Source organism: Bubalus kerabau, chromosome X (genome assembly GCF_029407905.1).
Source record: "Bubalus kerabau isolate K-KA32 ecotype Philippines breed swamp buffalo chromosome X, PCC_UOA_SB_1v2, whole genome shotgun sequence".
Taxonomy (NCBI): Eukaryota; Metazoa; Chordata; class Mammalia; order Artiodactyla; family Bovidae; genus Bubalus; species Bubalus kerabau.
This window is the reverse complement of record NC_073647.1, coordinates 130,382,669-130,403,747: the sequence shown is the minus strand read 5'-3', so window position 1 is coordinate 130,403,747 and position 21,079 is coordinate 130,382,669. Positions and strand designations below refer to the sequence as shown.

The 21,079-nt window shown below is 49.7% G+C and overlaps 3 pseudogenes; all 3 read left to right on the top strand.

Annotated features, from left to right (window-relative positions):
- The window catches only part of LOC129639922 (melanoma-associated antigen B3-like), a 91,979-nt pseudogene extending 85,815 nt beyond the window's left edge, over positions 1 to 6,164 (top strand).
- Positions 6,165 to 7,068: 904 nt separating this feature from the next.
- LOC129640180 (polyhomeotic-like protein 2) lies at positions 7,069 to 8,864 on the top strand (annotated as a pseudogene).
- A 9,029-nt stretch (positions 8,865 to 17,893) lies between these two features.
- LOC129640319 (melanoma-associated antigen B1-like) lies at positions 17,894 to 18,905 on the top strand (annotated as a pseudogene).
- Positions 18,906 to 21,079: the final 2,174 nt, after the last annotated feature.

Genomic DNA, 21,079 nt, shown 5'->3' with positions numbered 1-21,079 from the left:
AAAGCCTCTGATAATCACCTTTCTTAAATACCAATTTATCCAACCTTGTCAATGCTTATATAACACTCCAGTCCTGTTGGTACAAAAATCTTGGACCTGGGATTATCATTTTTTATACAATTTGAGAACCATTAACCAAATTGAGGATGATTTCCCACAAGCTTGAAGAATGTACAAAGAGAAATGGGGGGATTGAAACATAAAACACTGAGCCGTTTAAAGTGGTTTTGCCTTCTTAAAACAGGTTGTTGATTAATCAACCCTTGAGTTATTTTTAGAGGCAGCACTATGCATGTGCAAAAAGGAGCCTATGTTTCCAGGATGACTGCAGAACCAAGAGGGTTCAGTCTGTGGAACTCTCAGAGTAGGAATGTTGCCAGGGGAGAACTGTATGAAGTCCTTCAATACGGAAAATCTGGCTTCTAGCAACATGAATAGCTTCCATGAACTAATTCAAGACTAGCCAAATAGTTTCCAAGTTTGCAGTTCCCCTAACCCCTTTCATTTTACCCCAGTTTCTGGGTTGAGGAGACAGATTTGAGAGTCCTGCCTCACGTCTTCTTGCCACTCCACCTTGAAATAAAGTTTTTCTCTCAAAAGCCTGTTCCATAGTATTGGCTTCTAGGTGCATCAGGCAGTGAGCCCTTGCTGGGGAACACTAGTGACTGATAGGCCTGGAATTAGATTCCTCTCTGAATTCCTCTAGATCCGACACTGTTATACTCCTCTTGGCCTAAAGCAGAACTTGTGTTCCTTAACACTCAAAAGTATCTTGGGATAAAAGTAAGAACTCTGGATATATTCCAATACACTTCGTCAGGCACAAAGCCTTGAAGGCTACCTCAGGAAATGACAGCAATAAGGAGGAGAAATAGATGATAGTGACAATAAGATCGTCTCTCTATGCAGTGTCAGAGAACTTTGGTCAAAATAGCAGAAAACCATATTGGACTGCTCCTTTCCTTTAGAAATGTGCGCATATCTCAGATATGGTGGGTTGGGTTCTAGGTCACTGCAATAAAGTGAATATTGCCATAGAGTAAATCATAGGAATTTGGGGGATTCCCAGTGCTTATAAAAGTTGTTAATCCTATTGTACACTTAGTAGAAGATGTCTAAAAAATGTACATAGCTTAATTTAAAATTAGAATACAGCTACAATAGTAACAGAGACCTGATCAGAGCACCATAAGGAATAAAATATGGGAAGAGTTTAAAATATTTCACAAATTTACAAAATGTGGCCCAGGGACCCCAAGTGAACACACGGTTTTGGGGAAATGATGCCATAGTTATGTTCAATGCACGGTTATTGTAAACTTTGTTTGTAATGAAACACAATGTATGTGAAGCATGGTTGAGTGAAGTACAATTTTTTAAAGGTATGCCTATAAATCAATTAAAACAATTCACATAAGAGACTAACTCTGGCTAAGTTTTTTTTTTCTTTTAAATTAATTTAATTGGAGATTAATTACTTTACAATATTGTGGGTTTTGCCATACATTGACATTAATCGGCCACAGGTGTACATGTGTCCCCCCCATCCTAAATCCCCTCCCCCTCCAGAAACAGAAAGATCAACATTTTTCTCTGGAAGCGTACCCCATCCTGCCTCCTGCCTTCTGTGACATTTTCCCCATCTCACATGAAGTCTGGAACATGAAACTGTAAGGTTTGCTTTAGGGACACTGCTCAAGATTTTGCAGGGATGTGGTGTTCCCCAGGAACCTATTATTCCAAGAGATAGACAAAATGAGGGCCCACATGAGTGAGGACTGGAGGAACAACCACCCTAAAATATAGGTCATTCAGAGACCTGCCCAAACTTGTTCTCAAACCTAGAACGCACAGACAGGATACTTGTAATTCCCTATTACAAGTCTTAGAGTTCTCTGTGAGGTCAAAGTCTCAGTCTAAGAAGAATGGCCTCAGTTCAGTAGAGGGAGAATCTCAGGTTGGAGGGTCAGGTCCCAGGACTGGCCAGGACCATGGTGAGGTCCCTGAGTGAAGAAAGAAGTATCACTAGACCCACAAATGAGGAGGCTTTACACACCCCTGCCCCTATTCCTAACCCCAGAGGCTCCAGGCAGAGTTATAAGGATGAGAAGCCTCTTTATTTCTGTGTGGTCTCAGTGAGGGAAGGGCTTTTTCTCTCAGGATCAAACCTCAGTTCTGCAGAGGCGGGCGTCTTGGCCATCACCACAGTGAGGGTGAGGCCCGTGGGTGCTAATGAGAGGGTCTCTCCCACCAAGGAGGAAGGCTCACAGAATGGCACTGCCACTGTCAAGGAGAGATGCTCAGAGACACGCCCTGACTCCCCACTAGGGATTTGGGGAGGCTAAGGCTTTGTTTGGGGGCAGGAGGACTCAAGTCCATGGAGTAAGGGGACTCGGGCTCGGACAGACGGTGCAGGGAGGACCCTAGGGGATGACCCAGGGACCGCTGAACACTGAACGATGGAGTCCCCACAAAGCCCCACCCCTGCCATCATCCCTCAGAGATCCCGCACAGGGTAGCCATCACCAGAATTGGCTCCCTCCAACTTCCGTGCTGGTGGCAATGAGCTCTGATTGTTGTTCAGGGTGTTCGTTTAAACCAGAGTGGATTCCCAGGACTGACCTGAAGGCAAGGTGAGGACCTGATGTGGACTCATGGGACCGTTGCCCCTCCTGTAACAAAGCAAAACCCACCAAGTCTCACCTCTATGGTCTGCAGGGGATGGTTCCCTCAACACTGTTAGGCTGAATTATCAGTAAATCTTGATCTAAGAGATTGTGTAAGATGAAAGAGATTACTTGATTCTATAATAGAAACCTAGGCCCCAACTCCAGCCATGGGGAGAGGCCCGAGTGCTAACTCAGCACTGGCAATAAAGATGGTGACACAAAGCAGCACCCATGCGCTCAATTCCCTGACTTCTCCTCTGCTGAACTCTAGGAGGTGAAGCTCTGTTGGAGGCTTGTGGACAGAGTTCAGGTAAGGGAGGAATGTCAGACTCTAATAGACATGAAGATGGAGACTCCGAATGAGGACCATAGGACACCCTCCCATGGCTTTCCCCCACCCCACCCCCCGCGTGCCCCCGCCCTCCCCGTGCCCCCGCGTCCCCGAGCTATATGACACCCTGTGCACCATGGCCAGAAATGAGTCATCCTGACTTCCGTTTTACAGTTTCCTGGGAGTAAGGACTTCTATCCGGCAATCAGGCCTCTGGCTGGCGGAAGGTGGATTCCCAGCGCTGGTCCAGAGTTGTGAAAACTGAGTTGGGACTGAGGCAGGGGCCACTCAGCCCATAACCAAGAGGGCCACACTAAGTTTCATTGCAGCTGTGAGCCTTGGGAAGCTCCGGCAGAGCCATCAAACTGAGTTCTGCCTGGGGAAGGCTCAGGGATGGGAGGGCTTTGGTCAGGAGTAGCCCCTGCTTGCAGATAGAGGATACCTCTGTCCTAACTGCAGTGAATTGAACACCCTAAGTACTGATTGGGGGGCCTTCCCCATTTGGGGGTGGTATCACAAAGCAGAGCACCTACGTATCTAGGGGGCTCCAGTGAAGGGTACTCATCTATGTCTTATCCTGACTTTGCCCCTCCAGGAACTCGGGGAATTCAGGACTTTGCTCTGAGGCTGAATTACCCAGGTTATCGGTGGGAGGAGTCCTGAGTTCTACCCAGACCGGAACGAGGTCTAAGGTGAACACCAACTCTAAATGTAAGTTGTCATAAATTTTGGCTCTTTTCCAAGTGGAAACCTAGCGTATCTGTGAAGCTGAATGAGTCTTCTCACTTTTGTCTGGAGAGTTCAGAGATATGAGGATGTTGGAATATGTGAATGGCCTCAATTCTGCCAAGGGAGGAGGCCCAGGGCTTCAGAGGAGTCAGCATGAGGACCCTGAAAGAACAATGTTGATTGCTCTCACCCTAGAACAGGGAAAACAATAGAGAGCACCATCCCCCACCCCCACCCACCGCACAGCACTGAGAAGCCCAGGCATGGAAGTCAGGTGTATGTGAACCCTCCTTTCTTTTTGATGGTATGGGATTGGTGAGAGCCTTTGTCTGACAGGAGGTACACCAGAGCAGCAGACACCAGTGTCCCAGGCTCTACCTAGAGCCAAGGAAAGACCCTGAAAGAGGACAGAAAACCCCAGTGAGCCCAGGACAGAGTTCCCTAGAGCTGACTGCTGTGGGTGCCCCCTGCCAGGGACACTGGGCTGAGGTACCTCTTCAGTTCTTCAGGTATCACAGGAAGATGAGGACCAGCCTCTGGGGTATAAGCTTAGAGCCGCACAGAGGAGGGGGCCCTGCGCCTGCTGAAAGTTGATATGATTGTCCTGAATATGAACCGAGAGGACCCCCACCCTCCAGAATAGAGGGGGTTATCCTCAAGGACTGGCCCACTGCTCCTCAGCCCCAGGAAGCAGGCGGCAGGGCTGGCAGGCTGCAGCCTGAGTCTCAATTATTTTGACAGAGTTCTCAAGAGGACAGGGTGATCAGATCAGGAGTCCTCTGGGTTTGTAGAGCAGTGCCCACATGGAAACCTGCAGAGTGGGCCTTCTTAAAGGCCGAGTGGTGCCTCCCTGCCGCGGGCACTCACACCCTCTCATCCTCTCTCCTCTCTGCCCAGATCACGTGCTGTTCTACCTGCACTCCTGCCTGTTGTCCTGACCACAGTCACCATGCCTCGGGGTAAGAAGGCTAAGCTCCACACCTGTGAGAAACGCCGCCAGGCTCAGCATGGCACCCAGGATCTGAGGGGTGCTCAGGTCACTGCCACCACCATGGAAGCACTCTCATCTTCCTCCAGTCCTGGTCCTGGGGTTGATGCTAAGGGAAAGTCCAGTGCTAGGTCTTGTAACCATCTCAAGAGTCCTCAGGGGCCCTTGGCCACCACCACTGTGCCTGCAGGTGTTTCTCCCACAAGATCATCCAAAAGAGCCCTTGGGGAAATTGGAAAAAAGCGAAATTCCTCTCAACCCCCTCTCTCCAATGTGCGGTCTGGAAAACACTCACTAACCAGGCAGACAAGTCTGTTGGTGCAGTTCCTGTTACGCATGTATAAGATGAAAAAGCCCATTAAGAAAGCAAATATGCTGAAGATCATTGATAAAAAGTACCAAAATTGATTCCTCAGGATCCTCAAAAGTGCTTCTGACAGGATGGAGGTGGTATTTGGTATTGACGTGAAGAAAGACAACACTGCCAAGCATTCTTATGTCCTTGTCCACAAGATGAATCTCCCTGGCAACAGGATCGTGCACCATGGCAGGGGTTTTTCCAAGACCGGTCTCCTGATGAATCTCCTGGGTGTGATCTTAATTAAGGGCAACTGCGCCACAGAGGAAGACATCTGGGATTTCGTGGGTAAGATGAATATCTATGCCGGGAAGAGGCACTCCATATTTGGGGAGCCCAAGAAGCTCATCACCCAAGATTTGGTGCAGCTGAAGCATTTGGAACATCAGCAAGCACCCGGCAGTGATCCAGCATGCTATGCGCTCCTGTGGGGTCCAAGAGCACACCCTGAAGCAAGCAAGATGAGAGTCCTGGAGTTCCTGGCCAGGATTAACCATTTGGATCCCAGTGCCTTCCACTTTGGGTATGAAGAGGCTTTGAAAGATGAGGAAGAGAGGGCCCAAGCTAGCGGATGTCCCAGTGTTCCCCCAGCAGTTCCTTCCACACCTAGTTAAGCTGAGGCAAATTCTTCACTTTGTGGCTCAAGAGAGTAGTCAGTGTTCCAAGTAGTATAGGACTGGACGTCACTGAGGATTCATAGTGTAAAATACCTTGGTGTTCCTGTTCTGTATGGGGAATTTAGAAATAAACTTGTGTTTTTAAGGTCTCTACTTTTCTAATGCTGCTCATAAATGAAAGCTTACCTAGCTTATAATCTAAGTGTATGAATGACATCAGTCACACTTTTATTGGTCTTAAGGATAAGAGTTTTTCTGTTGTGTAAAGCAAACGGGGAAGCTTCCATCTTATTTAGTAAGCCAGCTCAAGACAAAATGGCATTGCAATATGTTATTTCCTTGAAAATATGAAAAAGTTAAGCAGTAAAATATGTGGGATCAAGAAACATAGGAAAAGTAAGATGGTATTTGGATTCCTCATGCCTTGTACTCTGTGTTTTACAAAATTATAAACAACAGTATATACTTGGTTAATTCAAAATGTAGAATTAAATTCTAATAATTTCAACCTCATGCTCACAGGCTCACTTATTCCCTAAACATGAACAGAGCCTCTGCTCATAGTAGGCTCCATGCTAGTACTTGGAGAGCTGAGAAAAAGATCTAGTCACTCACCATAAAATTACAGAGTCGAGAAGCAGCTGTCAAGTAAAGGAAATGGTGACATGACAGCAGCCAAATGTGAATTCCCTGATGCAAGGTAGTGGTGGGCCTTGGGAAAATATAAGTCCTTAAGTGGGAAGTAATTATAAGTTGTGTGCATGGCTGGCTGGATGAGGCTGTGGTATTCGTGACCAGGGACCAGGTTCTCACATGGTGGGCTGCATAGTTTAAAGACAAAGCCTGGGATGGGAAACTGCCCTTAACAGTTACAGGCACACTTCACTCTGTTGCACGTTGCTTTATTGTATTTCACAGGTACTGCTTTTCTTTTCTTTGTTCTTTTTCTTTACCAAATTGAAAGTTTGTGTCAGTCAACCTTGCTTCCAGCAAGTCTTTCGGCTCCATGTTTCCAACACCGTTTGCTCACTTCATGTCTGTGTGTCATGTTTTGATACCTCTTGCAGTGTTCACACCCTCAGCAGCAAAAAAGATGGACTCAGTGAAGGCTCACATAATGGTTAGCATCTTTTTTCTTTTAGCAAAGAGGTGTTTTTATTTAAGATATCTATATTGTTCTGAGGCATAATGTTATTGCCCACTTAATAGCCTACAATATAGTGTAAACATAAGTTTTATGAAAACACTGGGAAACCAAAAATTTGTTGTGACTCAATTGTGATATTGACTGTCCTTCAGGGGTTGGGAACCAAACTTGCAGTATTTTCTGGGTCTCCCTGTGCTTTGGGATTGTGAGTAAATCAGACAGAAATCGCATGAACCTGGCGTGGAATGTATCCTGTAGCTCTTTTTCTGGTGCAGGCAAGCAATGTGCGGATTAGATGTTTTATTCACGTTGCCTTCTATCCACAGAGTTTCTGAGAAATCAGGGTGAGGTCTCCACGGCGGCTGCAGCCCTAGAGCGCCCAACGTGCACGCACGCAATCCGCCGCCGATCGCACCTCTACCCTGGCCTCGCGCCCCTGTCGCCCTTTGTGGACGCCGGCTTGGCCGGTGCAGTCGGATGCGCCGCGGCAGCCCTGGGCCCCGGCTCAGAGGCTCCCGGAGGAGAGGAGGCGGCCCGCCCAGCCAGGGACCCTGCGCGAGGCCGCGGCCGGCGGAGGGGTTGCGTAGGCCCCGCCCGGCCAGGCCCAGCCGGGCCCTGGACAGAGACAGGGCAGGGCATTGTTCATGCACTGACCGACCTCAGCAGCCCTGGCATGACCTCAGGGAACAGAAACTCTGCCTCCAGCATCACCGGCACTGCCCCCAAGAATGGTGGGACACTCGTCTCTGCTGGTGGGGAATCTCAAGAAGTATGCACAGGGGTTCTTGCCTGAGAAACTTCTGCAGCAGGACCATACCACCACCACTGACTCAGAGATGGAGGAGCCCTATCTGCAAGAATCCAAAGAGGAGGGTACTCCCCTCAAACTCAAGTGCGAGCTCTGTGGCCGGGTGGACTTTGCCTACAAGTTCAAGCGTTCCAAGCACATCTGTTCCATGGCTTGTGCAAAAAGGTACAACGTGGGGTGCACCAAACGAGTGGGGCTTTTCCACTCAGACCGGAGCAAGGTGCAGAAGGTGGGAGCCATGACCTACAACCACCGTCAGGCCAGCAAAGCCAGTCTGCCGACACTTACCAAGGATACCAAGAAGCAGCCAACAGGCACCATACCCCTTTCAGTTACCGCTGCCCTGCAGCTAACACACAGCCAGGAAGACTCCAGCCATTGCTCAGATAACTCAAGCTATGAGGAACCCTTGTCCCCCATCTCAGCCAGCTCGTCCACCTCCCGCCCGCGACAAGGCCCACGGGACCTGGAGCTCCCTGACATGCACATGCAGGACCTGGCGGGCATGGGACACCACTTCCTGTCAAGTGAGCCCACCAAGTGGAATGTGGACAATGTCTACGAATTCATCCGCTCTCTGCCAGGCTGCCAGGAAATCGCAGAGGAGTTCCGTGCCCAGGAGATCGATGGGCAAGCTCTGCTGCTGCTCAAGGAGGACCACCTGATGAGTCCCATAAACATCAAGCTGGGGCCCGCCCTCAAGATCTACGTGCATCAGCATGCTCAAGGAGCAGGGCCGGTCGAGGGAAGGGCCCTCGCTGTGGGGTGTGGCTGGGGAGGAGGTCTCAGGACCTCCTTGGTGGCTCTCAGCGGCCTTTCTTTCTGTGGGAGGGGCAGAGAGGTAGGTGGCACAGAAGCTGGGGCTTTATGCTTGTAAATATTTGATAGCACTGGCTTCCTCCAAAGTCCCACGACTCTAGCCCCGCTTCTCTTCCCCTCTTTCTGTCCCCCATTTTCCAGGGGGTATGTGGTCAGGGCTCCCAACCTGAGTTGGGTCACTTCCCAGGGCAGCCGTCGGGCCTGGAGAGAGGCCTCGGAAGCCCTCGCCTGCCTTCTTCCTCTTCTTTCTTGGGGCCCAGCTTGCTCTTCCGTTGCCAGCTTCTCCCACTTCAGCCTGTTACTGAAGCGGCCAGAAGGGTTCTCCCCCCTCACCCCTGCAGGTAGAGGGAGAGAAGCTGGGCCTGCTGTGGCCACACCTGCTAGTACAGCAGCCTTAACGCTATGTGTGTGACTGTGTGGGAGCCTGGACTGACTGACGGGCCAAGAGCCCCCCTGGCATCTCCAGGTGTTTTGTAACAAACAGCCACTTAGTGCTTTGTCCTGGACTCCACTCAGCCTTGGGATGGGGAATAGGAAAAAGGGCTGCCCCGGTGCAGAGGCAGGATCAGAAAGCTATGCAGGTTAGCAGGAGATTTTCCTTTCCAGATTGTCGTGGTGTCTCTGCAGCCCTTTCCTGCACTGTGACACCCCTCACCCCGACTGCCCTGCTGTGTCACAGACGGCATTAAGGAAGCTGCCAGTGGGCTGGGCCAAGCTGAGCCTCCTGGTCTTGCCGGTCCACCCACCCTGAGAGCCCAGTGGTGGGGCCCAGAGAACGTCCAAGGGTGGAAGAGCTGGAGTGACCGCCGAGGTGAAGAAGGCAGCCTTCGGCCTCGGCTCCCACACTTCTTTGCCTCTGGAACTTGCTGGCAGCAGTGTGAGCTGCCCATGGAGGAGGCGGGGCAAGAAGGGCAAGGGCCGGCCTCTGACCTGCCCTGCACACTGCAGGCTCCCGGGGAAGAATTGGACTCTCCCCAGGGGAGGGTGGGTGCCCTTCTCAGTTCGTTCTATTCCCCACTCACACCCCCAGGCAGGGTTGGAAATGAAGGACTTTTTAAACCTTTTTTTGTTTTTAAAAAACAAATACGTAAAATCCATTCCTTCTGTGCCTTTCTCCCCTGGGGATGCCTTTCTGTGATCCTGAAGAGCTACTTTTCACCGGCAGGGAGAGGGTAGGTCCCTGGGCTGGTAGGGGGACGACCACCTTAACTGGACAGCATATCCTCCATGCTTTGCCGTGTCATTTGAGGGCACACTCAGCCCCGGTTCATATCCCACCTGTTCTTCACGGGTATTCCTTGGGAGTGCAAGGGTCCAGGGCCCCTTCAACTCTGAGCCTCCCCGACCCACCACTGCTGCTGTGGAGACAGGACGCTGTTCGTCAGGAATACCTGGCCCACCGGAGGCAGAGCCCAGAGCTCCCCACCCTCACAGGTGCGTGTGGCTCCGTGTCCAGCACTGCCCTTGGGGTAACTCTGCCTCACTCAACAGCTGAGCATTCTTTGGATGCTGGAATAGCAAACTGTTAGGAGAGGCTCTGCCTCAGGAGGCAATTGCCTAAGCCTCGAATAAAGAAGGGGCCTTCCAAACACAGGCTGCTTGTGCACTCAATTAGTCTGTAACAGAGGGGCCCAGGGAGACTGATTAGCAGGGACCTTTTAAGAACTAATACCCACATCTTGATGACAACTGCGGAAAACCTTTAAGATGTAACTACTTCCTGGAGGAAGAGGAGAAACAAACAACTGACTAGTTGACCACCCACAGGATGGAGCTAGGACTTGGGAAGTCTGGTCTACAGAAGGTCGGGAATGGCTAGCCAGACAGGGGCCAGCATGGGACCCTGGGCTGAGGGGGCGTGGGGAGGGTCCCCCAGGAAGACCCCCATATTGCCCACCCCACTCCAGGGCAGGGGAGTGGGCCACTGTGGCCCATGCAGCTTGGCGAGTCCATGCTGGACCTTGACTTTCGCTTTCTGGAGGACAAAGCCAGGCCCAGCCGGAGTCTGTCTTTGTATGTGAGGTGGGAGAGGGAGCTGAAACTCCTGAAAGAGGATAGGGTGGATCGGCAGGGCTGACTGACACAGGTAAATACACCCCTGCTGTCTCTTCACTCTGGGTGGAAGGCCTCAGTCTGAAGGGTGCTTCCTTCAACATATATTGGCTCCTGATGTTCATGTCTTACATAGAATTTTGCAAAACTTTTGATCGTGACTGACAGTTTGTTCCCCACCCTCATATATGTACTGAGATGTATGTAACTGAAGCAAAACAGAATAATACCTACCCTGATGTATTAAAAAAAAAAAAAGAAATCAGGGTGACAGTCCTCTGACGTGGGATGATGCCCAGAATCCGCTAGAATGGCACACTCTTTCCTCGCTGGGCATAACTGTCAGCTTTTAGGTTGTGAATATTTTTTAAATCTACAGTTCCTTCTTATTCACCCTCCCATAGCCCCTGGCAACCACCACTCTACTGTCTGTTTCTTTGACTTAGACCATTTTAGATTCCTCATGTAAAGGACATGCAGTATTTGTCCTTCTGTGTCTGGCTTATTTCACTGTACCATAATGTCCTCTAGATTTATCCACGCTGTCATGACTAGAGAGGTTAGCTTCTTTTTAAGGCTGAATGATATTCCATTGTATGTATATTTTACTTATTTATCCATTCATCTGTCACTGGACAGGTAGGCAACTTCCCTGTCATGACTATTGTGAGTAGTGCTGCAATGAACATGGGAGTGCAGAGCTCTCTTCGAGGTCCTGATTTCAGTTCCTGTGGATAGTAGTGGAATTGCGGAAAGTATTATGTGTTATTTTTGATTTTTTGAGGAACCCCTATACTGTTTTCCATACTGGCTGTACCAATTTACATTCCTACCAGCAGTGTTGAATGTGTATAGTTTACTAAGAAACTTGCAAACTGTCTTCCAAAGTGGCTCTACCATTTTGCATCACCACCACCAAGGAATGAGAGTTCTTTGATTCACATCTTTACCAGCATTTGGTGTTTTCAGTCCTTTGGATGTTTGCCATTCTGAAAGGCATGTCGTGGTATCTGCTTGTTTTTTTTAATTTGCAGTTCCATGATGGTATATAATGTGGAGCATCTTTTCATATGCTTGTTTGACATCTGTGTTTCTTCCTTGGTGAGGTATCTGTTCATATCTTTTGTCCATTTTTTATTAGATGTTTTCTTCTTATGAATTTTAAGAATTCTTTGTATATTTTAGATTAGAGCTTTCATCAGATATATCTTTTGCAAATATTTTCTCCCAGACTATGGCTCATCTCGTTCTCTTGATGGTGTATTTTTACAGAGCAGAAGTTTAAAGAGAATGGAATCTAGCTTATCAGTTATTTCTTTCATGGATCCCCATCACTTTTTTCTTTGATGATCTTTTGTTGATCGATTGATTTGCTATGCGGCACATGGGATCTTAATTCCCCATCCAGGGTTTGAACTGACACCCCTTGCACTGGAAGCACAGTTTGTGTGTGTGTGTGTGTGTGTGTGTGTGTTGAGGAATAGCAAATTAACAATATTGTGACAGTTTCAGGTGGACAGTGAAAGGACTCAGCCATACATATACACATATCCACTCTCCCCCAAACTCCCCTCCCATCAATACTGCCACATAACACATAACCAAAATAATTAAGAGTGATAAATAAAGGAGACAAATAGATAATGCTCAGTAACCATATGATAATCTGCATGTGCAAAATCAGACACCCTCAAGTGATCAAGGGCTTACAAGATTATCTGGTGCTATCCTTCTATGTAGAAAGTAAATATTTTATTGTTTGTACTAAAAATATTTTTTTCAATTTATTTTTTGGCTGTGCTGGGTCTTAGCTCTGACACTCAGGACCTTTGCTGCCATGTCTGCAGGCTCTTTAGTTGTGGCATGTGAGATTTTTAGTTGTGGCACATGAACTCTTGGTTGTGACATGTGGGATCCAGTTACCTGACCAGGGATTGAACCCAGGCCCCCTGCATTGGGAGCACAGAGTCTTAACCACTCGACCAACAACAGGAGGGTACTGAAAGTAAAGATTTTTAAACTACCCTAAATCTGGTGGCTCAGATGGTAAAGAATCTGCCTGCAATGCGGGAGACCTGAGTTCAGTCACTGGGTTGGGGAGATCCCCTGGAGGAGGGCAACCCACTCCAGTATTCTTGCCTGGGGAATCCCCATGGACACAGGAGCCTGGCAGGCTGCAGTCCATGGTGTTGTGAAGTGTCAGATATGACTGAGCAAATAAGCAGACACCCTAATCTGGCTGAAGAGAAGGAATATATCAGCTCTTTTTCTCTGACAGCATAACATCTTTCCCGAGTTCCTTGATTTCTGCTGCATGTTCCTAATCTTAGATTACTTTTGGGACCAAGACCTGTTTTCTCCAACATTTGCTAGAGGTTAACTGTTCAATGTCTGTAGGAATATGCATTTCCCAAGAAGCCTTTAATCAAGTGACAGATGCTGATATGGGAACCTCCATGAAGGAGGGCTGAGGAGACAATCACCACTGAATATAGTGGTCATCCAAAGACTAAGAAGAGGAATGTTAGATGAGTAGAAGGCAGAGACCCAGGTTGTAGTAGATGTAGTATGTTGAGCAAAAGGAATCCGAAAGGACTAGAGTTGCATCCCCACTGTCTGTTCTCAGAGGCCCTGATGGACTACGATCACATGAGGATCACCCTGACTTCCCACTTGGAATTCTCAGGAGACTAGGACCTTGACGTAGGACAAGCAGCTTCATAAAGCAGAGAGTGGAGTTACAGGATTCGTCATGAGTCAATGTGAGGACCTGAAAGTGAACTCATGGTAGCACACACTATAAAAGGAGGCCCTGGAAAATCACTGATGCTATGGTCCCCAGGAAGCGCTGGGCACAGATGTCAGGTTGATTTCAGTCTGGAAAGTCTCAGCGAGGTGAGGCCTTTGTCTAATAGGATCAGCCTGTTTCGCAGAGGGACGGACCTGAACCCAAGGAGGACGTCACATGCGATGCTGAGTGTTAGACAGGACCCCTGGAGAGGGATCCAAACACATTTCTGTAAATTCTTAGCCCTGAGAGACCCAGAAGAGCTACTTCTGAGTGGTCCCCTCATTCAACCTGTGTGATCTTAGGGAGGACAGGGCCTCCTCTAGCAGAATCGGACCCCAGATCTGCAGAGGGGGGCATCTTCACCATAACCGGACTTAAGGTGAGGACCATCAGTGCTAGTGAGAGGGTCTCTCCCCCTACGAGGGAGGCTCACTGAGTGGCGCCCCCTCCTGATAAGCAGAGATGCTCAGAGCAGCACCCTGACTCCCGACACAAGGGACTTGGGAAGGCGAGGGCTTCGTTTGGGAGCTGGAGGACTCGGGTTCATAGAAGGAGGTGTCCTGGGCTCTGATACACTGCACAAGGAGGACCCAGGGACGGATGAATATTGAGCTACCGGGTTTCCGTAGCACCCCGCCCCTGCCCCCTGCCCCTGCCCCGCCCTAGGAGACCCCACGTACGAATGTATGCAGGGCCCCTCTTTTCCGCTTCCAAGGCGAGGAGCCCGACTGCTGGCTGCAGCGTCTGTTCAGTGGAGATTGTGTACTGGACTCGTCCGGAGCCAAGGTGAGGACCTGAATGTAGCTGAAGTGAATTTCCCAACCCCTCCCTGTAAGAAAAGTGACCCAACCGCATCCCACCCCTGCAATCTGTAGTGTAACATGCCCTGTCCTATGTTGCGGGCTGAGGGGCCATCTTGTTGCCACGTGGAGGGTCAGTGGCGGCTTGGGCGGCTTTGTTGAAAGAGGATGGACTCTTTATGCGTTGGAAGTGGTATTTGCCCTCAACAGGTGAAAAGATGGGGCTTTCAGCGCTCACAGGGCTATCTCCTTCCAAAGTGGTGGCTGCACAGAAGCCATTCCTGCCACCAATGCTGCAGTGCCGCGCAGTAGTGGCCCCCAATCTTTTTGGCACCGGGGGATTGGTTTCTTGGAAGACAGTTTTTGCATGGGGTGGGGTGCAGTGTGGGATGGGGTGTGATGCGGTGGACAAAGGAGGGTGGGGTGGCATGAGGGTAGAGTGGGTAGGCTAAAGGGATGGTTTCAGGATGCTTCAAGCTCATTACATTGTTTACTTTATTTCTGTTATTATTACATCCCCTCCCGCTCAGATCATTAGGCATTAGAATGGGAAGGTTTGCACCCCTACCATAGGGGTCCAAATTACCATAGAGTAATTCAGGCTGAGAGAACCCTTCATTTTTGCATGGTGTGCGGGGGCTGGCGGGGGTTGGGGATAAGGAGCGTTCAGGTAGAGAAAGGCTTTTATATAAAAGGATATGGACCTAGAGGGTATTATGTATGTTAAGAGAAATGAGTCAGAGAAAACGAAATGCTATATGATTTCACTTCTGTGAGGAATCTGAAAAACAGCAACAATTGTAGAAGCAAGAGAGAAAAAACAGGTGGTTGATGGGGGTTAGGGTTAGGGGTGTGGGGGAGAAGAGAAAGAGGTGAGAAAGGTTAAGATGTAACTACCAGTTACATAATAAAAAGCAATGGGTTTGAAAGGTAAATAAATAAAGACATAGAATGATAGATAAGGTAACCCCATGAGGCATAGGGAGGAGTCTCAGCCTTAGAAGGAGTCAAGCTAGGACCTTCAGTGCTAGTCAGCAGGCCTGGCATCCAAGCGGATTGCTGCACTGAGGAGCAGCCCCGCTCTCAAATCTGGGCATCCCCAAACAAGGTAGCTGGATATGGAGCCCCCAGCATCTCCTCTAGCCACTCAGGGAGGTGAGAGCTTTGTTCTGGGGCATGCAGACTCGGGTCAGCAGAGGGAAGACCCCAAACCCTACCCAAACTGGAGGCCAGAATCCTGAGTGAGGACTGAGGGAGCCCCTGACTCCAGAACTGGGGCAGGGGGTGGGGGTCGAGAGTGCTGCCCTTGTGGTTAGCAGCATAGCCCCAAATAATTTTTGGCGAAATGTGGCTCACTCTGTCAGCTTGGGTCCGGGAAAAGTGAAGACTTTTCACAGGGTCTTGGGCTCAGGTCTGCAGAAGGCAGAGTCCCAGGAAGGATGCGGAGTCCAGGGGAAGATCCATACACGGTAGAGAGAGCCACATCTGATGCCGCCTCAGCTGTCAGCCCTGGGGGTCCCAGGGAAGAGCTGGCCAGTTCTGGTGCCCCTGACTCTTGCTGTGGGGTCTGAGGGAGATGAGGGCCTTGGTTTCAGGTCTGCCTGCCCAGGTTAGGAGAAAACGAGGAGTCCTAGGCCATGAGAGATGTTGAAGCACCAATTCTATGTGAGGAAGGAGACAACTGACTCCCCCAGAACAGAGGAGCCCACACAGAGTGCCACCTCTGCCGTCGCCCTGGGAAGCCAGGTTAGAGCTCTCAGGCAGAGATGCCCTCTCATTTTCTCCAAGGATGGTTTCAGGGACATTCAGGTTTGACTCTGATGGGTGAGGCCTCATTCAACATAGGGAGGAAGCCCGGTTCCTAAAAGGAGTGACAGTGGTAACACTGAATGAACATGTGAGAACCCCACCCAGAAGGGAGTGAACCACATAGTCGCATCACTCCTCTCAGACCTGGGAGACCCAGGCATGGGGACCAGATGGCCCCCACTTGGTTCTGCCCAGAGCCTCGCAGGGAGGTGAGGAACCTCGATGATGGGGGTATGGGTTCAGGTCCACCACTGGAGCATTTGCAGCTAGTACCAGGAGCCCAGAAGAGGACCTAAGAATTGAGGGACCATCCAGCTACCCTGCAACAACAGAGGGCAGTGCAGAATCTCTTCCTGACTGTCTGCATCAGGAGTCCACACACAGCTGTAGCTAGAGATCGGGAAAATGTCGCTGCTTTCTAGTGGGTCTCAGGGAGATGGGGGCCTTAGTAGGAGGGGAGAGATCTCAAATCGAGACAGAGATTTCCTGGTCTTGCCAGGAGTCACAGAGTCATGATAAGGACCCAGAGAGATGACTTAGATGAGCACCTACCCAAAGCAGTGGGGGCCTGCAACATCCCAGTCCCTGTCTGCCCTGGGGCACCTCAGGCAGAGATTGCCAGATGTCACCCCTCACTTTCAACCCCAGGAACTCAGGGAGATGTGGGCCTTGATCTGAGGCCAGAAAACTCAGGGTGGACTAAGGGAGGAACATAAATCACATCCAAGTGAGGACTAAAGGGGCCAGTGATGACAGAACAGTGAAGTCCCACAGAGTCCAACTCCTGCTGCCATCCCAGAGATGTCAGGGACAGGGGTGACTAGAGGTGGCTCACACTTTCTTTCACCTTGGGAACCTCAGCGTGCTCAGGTCAGCAGAGGGAGAATTTCTAACATTTGCCAGGACTCACAGAGAAGATGCTGAGGACTGTGGGAAACTCCCAGAATTCCTCGCACTGTCACTCCTTGGTGCCCCCAGGCATACATGGCCTGAAGAAGTGCACCTCACTCACAGCTAACAGGGAAGTGAGCACCTTAGTCTAATGGGTCAGCAGAGGAAGGAATCTTAGACTCTGCCCTGAGTAAAATCTGGGGACCTTGCATGAGTAGCACCCATTACAGGGCCTCAACTTCCTGCTGCAGCTCTTCAGGCCCCAGAGACCATGGGCGGTAGGGCCAGGTAAGGCCACCCTGGCTTTCCCCATTCGATCTTAGGGAGCTGTTGGCCTTGCTGTGAAGAAAGGTCCTCAAGCCAGGAGAGAAAGGAGCCCCCTGATCCTCCCAGGAGTCAAAGTGGGGACTGCGAATGAGGACTGAAGGTAGCATGCCCCCCCTTCCAGCTAATCAAACGAACACTGGAGTCTTGCCTGATCCTCCGCTGAGGCCCCTCATTTCTTTGTGTCATTTCTAAGGGAGATGAGGTTCTTCACCTGAAGGGGCAGCACCAGAGGCAGGAGGGAGGGGCCCACACCCTTTGTGTTGACAAGATGAGGACCCTGAACGGTGGAAACTGAGTTCAGGACAGAGCAGGCCCCCAGAACTGCCAGTGCCATCCACCCCTACAGTGTCCATGACTCATCTCCTTCTCATGGGTCCCAGGGAGCTTTGAGGTGTCACCTTTCAAGCAGCACATGGCAGGGGTCCCGGCCCCACTAAGAGCTGATGTGACAGTTGTGTGTGTGAACGAAGGGACCCAGAAAGGGCCCCAGTCCCAGGATCTTCTGTCACTGGAGGCAGCCACAGGCAGGCTGTGGCCTGAGGTTGGCATGCTCTCACTTCTTACACAGGGTTCTCAGGGGATGGGCTGACCAAGAACAAGAGGCCAGCAGTTCCTGGAGTAGGGCTCTCAAGGAAACGGGCAGAGCAGCCTTATTCCCTCCATGCTGAAGGAGCTCATTCACTCATCTTCCCTTCTCCAGGTTCCAGCATCACCTACTTCCTGCCTGCTTCCCGGCCCGCTGTGCCTGCTGATAGTCATGCCTCGGGGGCAGAAGAGCAAGCGCCATGGGCGTGAGAAACGCCACCAGGCACGCATGGAGGCCAAGGATCTTGGGAATGCTCAGGCTGCTGCCACCCCCACCCCTACTTCTTAGGGTACGCCCCTGGGCTCCCCACCTGCCAGTGTGGGCCAGAAGCCTCAGGGAGCTGCAGCCACTAGCTCTCCTGTTGCAGGGGCTTCACACCCAAGATCTAAAGCACGTGGCAGGGGCCAAGTTGAGGAACGTGAAAATTCCTCCCGGGCCTCAACCTCTGCTAAGACCACTCCTCTAGATCCTCTGACGGAGAAGGCAGGAGTGTTGGTCAATTTCCTGCTTGATAAGTGTAAGATGAAAGAGCCCATTAGGAGGCTAGATATGCTGAAGCTTTTTCACAAAAGGTACAAGACACGCTTCCCCGAGATCCTCAGGAGAGCAGCTAAATGCATGGAGCTGTCATTTGGTCTTGAATTGAAGGAAGTCAAGCCGAATGGTTACTCCTATACCCTGGTCAGCAAGATAGGCCTCATCAGTGATGAGGTGCTGAACAGCAGCTGTGAGGTGCCGAAGAATGGGCTTCTGATGCCTCTGCTGAATGTGATCTACCTGAATGGCAACCGCGCCTCTGAGGCTGATGTCTGGGAGTTCCTGAATGTTCTGGGCATCTATGATGGAAAGCAGCATGTAATCTTTGGGGATCCCAGGAAGCTCATCACGGAAGAGTGGGTGCAGCAGAATTACCTGGTGTATCATCAAGATTCCCGACAGTGATCCCCTGAGCTATGAGTTCCTGTGGGGCTCAAGAGCCTACACTGAAACCAGCAAGATGAAGGTGCTGGAGTTCTTGGCCAAGATCAAGAGTACCGTCCCCAGTGCTTTCCCGTTGCATTATGCTGTAGCTTTGGGAGAAGAGAAGAGATCCCGAGGCAGATCTCTAGTTAGGTCTCGTGGTGCTGCCAGGGCCACTGCCTGCTCCAGGGTCCCACCCAGAGATCCGTCCAGTGCCCAGTGAGTTCTCAGGTGGCAGCTTCACTTTCTTGGACGAATACTGCCAACCTTTTAAGAAGTGAGAGGCTAATGTAGGGCTGGAAATGTCAATACGTATCTTCTTTGTGTTCCTGTTTTACACTATTACCTTTCAAATGTTGTTTCATTTCCTAGAATGTTTGTTTAGATTCAGAATCCAAGTTTACGAATGACATGGATCACAGATTTGTTGTTGTCTGTCAGATCTAAGAGTAAGAGTTTTGGTACTGTGTAGTGTAATTCAGAAAATCCTTCATCTTTTGGGGATCCAGAACAAGATAACACAGCTTTGGAATAGTAATTTTCTTGGAAATGTGAAAGAATGTTGTAGTTTTAAAACAGATGAAAATCAAGTAAGCTGTAGTCAAGTTTTGATTTATGTTATTCACCTTTGTCTCTATAACATTCAGTAGTACCCTTAGCGATATATTTAGATGTTGTTAGCTTATTCAAGAATGCCGATAAAAACAATGAGAAACTACATTCCTTGCTTGGTGGCTCCTTTATTCCCATCTTTACTTGAGCATCTGCTCTTCAGAAGGTTCTGTGCTGTAGGGGGTGATGCAAAGACAAAGGAGACCCTGTACCTGCCTGTAGATGTCTTGAGTATATGAGCAGTGATTCCTTAAGGAAGGTGGTGTGATGATCTAAGACAAGTGACAAAAAGCAGGGAGGATGCTGAGGAGGGAGTTGGGATGGGAGCAGTGAGGTATAAATTCTCTCAGCCTTTATTCTCTTAAACCAAAACTTTGAGGTTTGGTATTTTGGCCAAGGTCAATGGTAGCATCCCCAGTGCCTTCCCACCCGATTATGAAAAGGCTCTGAGAGAGGATGACGAGAGAGCCCGAGCTGCAGTCAGGGTTTATAGTCCTGCCAAGGCCAGTGTGTGCTCCAAAGTCACGTCTAGCAGTCCCTCCAGCCCCTAGTCAGGTCTGAGGCAACTATTTCACTGCGTTCGACCAACACTCCCAACCTTTTAAGTTGTGAGAGGCTAAGGTGGGGCTGGAAAGCTAATCATAATATACATCTTCTCTGTCTTCCTGTTCCTTCGTGGGAGGTCATTTTAAGTTGGCTGCATGGTGGGCTGGATGAACCTGTGATAATGGTGAGCCGGGCCCAGATCCCCAGATGGTGGCCCTCAAAGTTGGGAGGCTGAGACTGAAATGCGAAGCTTCCCTGAACAGTTACCCTGAGATTGTGAGTCAACCAGAGGGAATCTCCACCTGGGGGAAAGAACAGAAGGTATCCAGTGCTCCTGCCCCAGTGCAGGTGAACACAGTCCACAAACCAGGTGTTTGATGCATATTACTGTCTCCTTTGTGATGGGATGTTGAGACGTCACTGTGCTGGCACTCTGGGCCCTGAACAGAAGGAGCCCCAGCACACTCCAAACATGAGGGTATCTCGAGTGTAATCTAGTAGACCTCCTGAGCGGGGCTAGATTTTAGTGGTGGTGAAATACATGAAAATCGGGGTGTTATGTCGGGAGGGCTTTGGGAGGCAGGGGAATTACTGGTCCTTGACACAAATTCTATAAGGTTTTGCGTTGCATCCTGGTAAAACACTTGCCTCTAAATTCAATAACATATTCTCTGATAGAGTAAATTTACTTAGGATTACTTGTTTAGTTGCTAAGTCGTGTCTGACTCATTGTGGCCCCATGGACAGTAGCCTGGCAGGCTCCTCTGTCCATGGAACTTTCCAGGCAAGAATACTGGAGTGGATTGCCAATTCCTTCTTCAGGGGATCTTCACAACCCAGGGATTGAACTGACATCTGGTTGTCAGGTAGATTCTTTACCACTGAGCCACCAGGGAAGCCCTACAGTTTCTTGCTAAGCAGCAGTTTGACTTAGCTTTCTTTGTTTAGAAGACCATATAGTCTCTAGTTTCTCCTGAGTAAAGAAAAATTCCCATAGATAAAGGTAGAAATCCCCATAGATTTTCTTCTGGTATGAAAATAAGCATCATAAGACCTAAACATTGCCAGCTGCAGTGCCAGGTGCTTTACACAAGCTACATATGTTCTGATACTTCTGTAAGACAAGGCTTATCAAATTCACTTAGCAGACAAAGAACTTCCATTCTCCAGGCTGATAAAGTGACAGAACTGAGTGTAGAGCCTGGTCTGAATTGCTCTAGAGGCCATAATGTTTCACTC